We start from the raw sequence: 6,956 nt of genomic DNA, 5'->3' as shown, positions 1-6,956 counted from the left end.
ACTAGAAGTATTAGAGATACAATACAGTTCACATTTATACTTTGCAGGGATTATAGGTACTTTGTAACTTTACTACTACACAGAAGTGGAAAATCTGAATTCTAAATAAGGATATGGAGATTTTTAAGCTGTATGCATCTGTAGTACAGCAGTGATGTAGACACAGTGTATGGAGCTGTATAGTATGGGCTCTGGTGTTGAGAGACAGCACTCTGAGATGTAAGAGGGATAGTTTCTTAAAAATTGTTCTTTGACCAGTCAGACCATCAAAAACAAAAAGAAATGTATTCCCCATCATCTCCAAATTGTACGAGCTAACTCGCATGATTTAAAAATTAAATTCTTAATACAATACGTTTTACCTTTTACTCAACTTTCTTATATCAGTACTTTTTTCATGTCTTTATTTTAATATCTTGCAAATATCCATTAATTAGGCAAGTTAAATTTTTCAAATCTCTAATTGATGCTGGCATGTTTATTTGTTCTTGCATTGGCAAGAACTTTTTTATAAGGTGTTTCATCACAGTTGAAAGCATTGAACACTTCTGTTAGAAAGAACATCATCTTTGGTTGGTTCATACTCTACTGTCTCCTTCCTTAATTTAAGCTGTTGTATAGATCAAAGGGACAGCAGCATATATTGTAGATACTTAACCCATTGCCTTTCACTTCTTCATAATCAGTGGTACCAGTGAATTAGCTGTATGTTTAGGTACACTGTACAGTTCCACTAATATTACTAGAGAATAGAACATGTAAGAGAGTGCTGGCTTAGTCTCTAACATAATATTTATTTGGAAGAAACTGCACTTGTAATTCAAAGTTTTCATAGGTAAATTCATGTTTGTTTGTTTTTTAAATTACTTTTTGTTAAAAATCCAGTCTGAAATATCCTTTTAAACTTCTTACAAACTCTAACGATATTTTAAGTTATTGCTTAAAAATAATGGAAAATGCATGTTTTGAAACCCAACTGATATGAAGAATATATATCATTTACAAAGCTGCATTAACTACACACTACTAAGAAAAATGGAATTCATATCACCTATTCTAAGAATTTCTTATAATCATTCTATATACATACAGGTAAAAATAAAACAGTAAATTAGAATACAAAAAATAATTTTCAAGCAGCTATTTCGAAGAGTATTCCATCTGTACATATTGAAATTGCCATAGGTTCCTTAACCTTTCCTTATATGAGGTATCATAATAATGCGTAACATTCATATGAGTAACCCTCGATATATGAAGAATCTTCAAACATTTAGGGCTGTATTCAAATGTTCATTCACTAGCCAAGAATTTGAAGATAGGTCTAAACATTTGAAAGTTCAGTAGGTAGTATTCAAACAATGTTAGATTATTTTTTCTTGTTAACAGCAACTGCCTTACAATACTTGAACAGTAATTGCCCATTAAATGTCACTCACATAGAAATTTTTACAGTGTCCAGTACTTAAACAAAAGTTGTTGTATTAAAAAATAAACACACAAATACCACCAAAATGATATATATAGCAGCTCTTTCCATGCATCAGAGCAGAAAATTATGGTGAAGCAAAGGGGAGTATGTTTAACAGCTGCATTGTTTTTTCAATAAAATGTACTGAATGACTAGTGAACATGACATAAAAATGTTATGATAGAATAAGTATCAAACACAAAATATATGCTAACAATTATAATTGTAATATTCAATTAATCAAGAATTTTATGTTAAAAAGAATATGACTGCTAACCTGCTTGGAACATTGACTGTTGAATAAATATGTGTGTTGCTTAAGTCAGTTGCAGTTTTTTTAATTCACTGCAATAGGATGCTTTTGAAATGCAAGCTTACCGTATATAGCTGTATGAGTATCACACATAGTATCAATTGTGTGTATATAATGTAAATTTTTTTTTTAAATATACAATATCATTACTGTTTTATATAATGTATTTTTAAAGTAAATTTGGTATTACCTTTAAAATATTTTTTTCTGTAAAACATAAGCTAGTAGTTATTGTGACATCATCAGTAAATTATGCAAATTAGTACTATCAAAAGTTCGAACCTTTGTTCAGTAATGTGTTCCAAACCTTCAAAGGTCAAAATATATCCTTTGTTAGAGATATACTGAAAAAATACTTGATAATCTTCTTTCCCAGCTTCAGGATTTTCATGTATCATTGCTTGATAAACATAGATCTTGTGCAAGTAAAGTAAAAATGTTATAAGAGCTCCTTTCCAGAAAGAGTTTCAGGTTTGACCTCAAAATCAGTTTGCAAGACGGAACGTGGTACAACTCTTGGCTAACTAAGCACAGACTTCCCTACTGTTCATCATCAATTTCATATTTACTAGTATTGTGGGTGATGAATTTAGACAAGATCCACTTTTCATTGGCATCAGATCCTGTCATCATTGATGCTACCATGCCTCCTGGAACACAGTTTAAACAGAAACAGAATACAGCTTCTTTAACTGCAACTATAATATATATATATATAACAGATATTATATTAACCTTGAAACAATTTCCAGTTTAACTCAGTTTTTTAAATAATTAAAATAGAAGATTTTTCTTATCAACAAATAATTTCTCCCCATTTCTGAGTACTCAAATCTAACTAAAAGAAAAATATCATATAATTTCATCAAACACATTATTTTAATCTTAAACTGTTGTGGTTGAACAATACCTATAAAATGATACGTGAAAAACTTTTGCTTAAATTTGGAGATTTAACATAAATTGCAAACTTGCTCAAATAACACATAAAAATTTACATTAAATTTAAAAAAATTGACTGAATTCTTTCACAACAGGCTGACATACAAGGATATATTTGATATTGAGAAAAATTCTGAGGTTGTAGCATTAAGAGCATTCTAACTCAAAGGTTATTTCTAAGTAATCATGATTAGTGTTATAAAAAAATCACAACCTTTTTCTTTGTAAAACTATACCATAAAATCAAAAACATAAAGATTCCTCCAAGAAAAAAATTGTATATATAATTTTTTAATAAAACCATATATCATCTTGGAACTAATAAATTAATTTGTGTAACTTCCTTTGATCATGCCAAGCATTTGCAATGTAACTTTAAAATATTTGTATGTTTAACTAAGATCACAAACAGAAAAATATACATGTTATATATATATTACATTTTATTCAAATTCATAATTTCATAAACAGACACTTTTTTATTTCTGTACCTGATTTCTTTGCAGCTAGAAGTGTTTCATTTTAAAGTGTTTTGACTTCAGCAGTAATGTCCAAAGCTTTTTTAAGGAGTCAGTTATGCTTCACTTCATTATCCTATGTCACTGCAGTATTGTGAAACTTTCTGAACTTTGTCTTGTAGTAAAGATGACTTTTGTCCTTGCAGTGTTACGAGTTTCAAATACACTAGTCAAGTAATGCTCCCCCTTCTAAATCAAAAGAGAATGATATATATTATATGTAAACACAGTGTAATATAAAATGTTGTGTCTGTTTCTACATACTTATACAATCAATCTTGCTTCTATTTTAAACAAATTCCAGTATGAGAAACATTTATTATAGTGATAATATACAAGCTTTAACTGTATTAAAATTGCATAAAAGTGTAAAGGTAGTTATTAAAAATATGTAAAATATGCAGTGTTCTCTTTCAATTATCGATGAGGTCAAAACACAAAGGTAACTAAATATCACAGCTAAAATTTAAAAGAGAATTGAAATATTACTGTTACCATATTTACTTATCCACACAAATGTAGCTCTAAATTAATTTCTAAAGTTTATTTTTAAAGACTAGTCAGTAGAACTGAAATTCAGATTCAGAGTAACATAATGTGATCTCTAATGTAAACCAGTTGTGAGTATATCAAGCCGAACCAAATTTGCATGGGGTTGGTCCAACAGACCGACCCCACATTGGAGAAGGAATATTGACTATAATTCTAAATTTACTGAGTCTATTTATAGAAAATTAACAAGCTTTTACTAAAATGTACAAGTCAGATATGTTACAAAAGTATTTGTACTCAAGATATGTCTGTGAACTGATGATATCATTCTGACTCACACTCTGACAAGTCAAAGTATAAAATGATGTTCATATGAACAATAAAGATACTTTTGTCCATTTTACAATTTGCATATTGGATTTTCATAACCTCTAGAACTACTGAAATGCAGATCAACAGATGTTTTTCACTATCCTTGTGTATTGTATTTAGTATTTACTCTTGTCTACCACAACCTCTAGAACTACTGAAATGCAGATCAACAGATGTTTTTCACTATCCTTGTGTATTGTATTTAGTATTTACCCTTGTCTACCACAAACTGTCACTAAATCAATAACGTAGATTAAAATGAATAGTTGATGACTCTGATATCAAATACATAATACCATGTTGAATGACCCCCCCAACTGTATACATGTGGTTAAAAGTGGATTGCATAAATTCATCAGTTTAGTACTCCTGCTACTCTACTATATGCTTCATAATGTTTAGATAGCTAGCTTAAAAGATCTGAGTCAGGCTTAAATCACTGCAAACCACATTCATAAATCACCCAAGAAATTTACATACAGGATACCTCAACATTTAATCAAGCTTACTGAAAAATAATTCATGGTATATTTATTATTAAAACAGCAGAGAAGCACTTTAATAATTAACTCTTTAGAAAAGTCTAGTTCACTAAAACATAAAGCCTTTAATAAATCTGCATGCATATACTGTTGATAAAACTAAAAGAGTAAAACATCTTACACCATATACACATTAGTTACTTTAATGCTGTTATGACACTAGCATACCATTCAAAATTGGCCTCAGTGCATTAGTATACTTTATATTTACTGCAGAACATGCAAGTTAGAATGTGCATTTTTGTGCTATAAAAGTGGAAAAGTGAAAGTCAAAATGATAGATAAAAATAGTAAGTATTCATCTGAAGTTTGTGGTCATAATATTTTAATGATTTTTAACCTCTAGTCTGCACTCAAATGTCTTAATGCAAATAGAACAAAATAAACCTTATCTCTGCATCAACTGGAAGAATGGACTACATACCAAAGTTGTTTACTTTAAAACATACCAAACTATATGTAAACAGTGTTTTTGCAAAAACAGTTTCAATTTTTTAAAATCACAGTCTGAGTACATTTCAATTAAACAAGCTTTTATTCAACCCATTTACTCACAGTTTTCTCCATACAGAAACACAAGTGCACTATAATACTGATCTAGTTTATTTCATTCTAAGGAGGCAACTCTAAAAAACATTGCACGACCCTTTCAGAATGTGATCTTTTAACAAGAAATATCTGTATGTTGGTCTTACAGACTGATTAAAAGTTGACTTTATAAATGAAAACCATAGGTTAAACATTGAAAGGTATTTACTGTTAAAATAGCTTTAGAAACTTTAGTAATAAGATAAATAATTTTACTTAATATATTTGCATACAGTTCTGCATATGTAAATCCTTTTCAATCTTTATTGACACTTAAACTCTAAAATTTATTATTTTATTTAACAAATAACAAACCACAAATCCTGAAAATCACTGTAGTCCATACTACAAAACTGTAACGTACTATATTGTTTAAAATTCCATCAAAAGAACCTATTGTGGGTTTGTTGTCAATATGAAGATCACATTCTATAACCTCAATAGAAACTATATACTGATGAGCTAAACTAACACATCAGTAAATGAAAATTATGTCTAACACAAGTTACAAAATTCTTAATTGTTCTTTTATCAAATGATTCCCTGTATTTGATACTGAAATAGATGAACAGATTTATGTACATACAGTTTCTGCAGAAAAAGAATTCCTCCTGAATCTTGTGACAACACAAAAGATAGAGATATATTACTAAAATAGTTTAACAAAAATAATACCCAACACTTATAAATGAAATGATAGTTATTTAATTTCTCTTGATTGATTACATTGTCTGTGTCCTTCTGCACAGTTTAAAGACAGCTTGATACTTGACAAATAGAAAAGTTTCATATTTTCTTTAGTCAACTGAAACATTTCTTACTTCTTACACTTGAAAAGAATGGGCACTAGCTTGGATAATGCTTCTTTAAGTATCTTTCAGACACAATCAGTCCAGCTCTGACTGCGTAGAACCATGTTAAGACGACAAGCATCCAAATAAGCTAGAAAAAATTCATATTCATATACTTCTAAAAATCATCCATTGCTCTTGTTCTGTTTGATATGTAAAACTACAAATTTCTTTAATTTTCTCACAAACACTTTTAAAATTAAACACTTTAGAATTTATGATTATGAATAGCATACAAAATCCCATCAAGAATACTTGAATACTGTTTAATTTCATAACTATAAATTATAAAATGTTATATGTATAACTCACATGCTTCTACTTGTACAATAAAAATAGGCAACTGAATAACCTGTAGTTGGATAGGTCACAAAGTTCTCATTGCTAAATCAGGCATACACTGCAGTTTCAAGTATCATATATTGTATATATATATATATATATATAATAGACAGAGATGCAAAAATGCTTCTTTCTTTCTTTGCTAATTCTGATACTTTTGTCTTTTGCAATATCAGTTGATAAAGAAGCTACCATCATTAACATTTCTTTTGTATCAAATCAAGTTAACTGTATACTTATAGAGGGAGAATAAGAGGAAAATGTTGGCCTTTAAAAACATATATCATTAAATGCCAAGACCAGCATCTCAAATAAAAGAAGCTGAGATTGAAAGTTTCAATTTAACATCTACAAAGTAAAGGGGTATATGGAATATTTTATTGAAATACATCAACTCATTACATAACCTAGTTTTGCATTTTAGAATATACTATAATGTTACAAGATTACAAGACTAAGAACTTTTAGTCACTTTCAAATATGTTTATATATATATATATATATATATATATATATATATACTAC

The 6,956-nt window shown here is 28.9% G+C and overlaps 1 long non-coding RNA gene across 2 annotated transcripts in view; it reads right to left on the bottom strand.

The window, feature by feature from the left end:
* Positions 1–739: 739 nt before the first annotated feature.
* Positions 740–6,956, bottom strand: part of LOC106474366 — an 8,215-nt gene continuing 1,998 nt past the window's right edge. For both annotated transcript variants that reach the window (XR_002608909.1, XR_001291743.2), the window contains exons 2-4: positions 6,060–6,180; positions 3,218–3,433; positions 740–2,434 (exon numbers count right to left, since the gene is read on the bottom strand). This is a non-coding gene — a long non-coding RNA (uncharacterized LOC106474366). The remainder of the gene's footprint in view (positions 2,435–3,217; positions 3,434–6,059; positions 6,181–6,956) is intronic.

The sequence above is a fragment of the Limulus polyphemus genome, unplaced genomic scaffold (assembly GCF_000517525.1).
Source record: "Limulus polyphemus unplaced genomic scaffold, Limulus_polyphemus-2.1.2 Scaffold138, whole genome shotgun sequence".
NCBI classification, from domain to species: Eukaryota; Metazoa; Arthropoda; class Merostomata; order Xiphosura; family Limulidae; genus Limulus; species Limulus polyphemus.
This window is presented reverse-complemented; position numbering and strand designations above follow the sequence as displayed.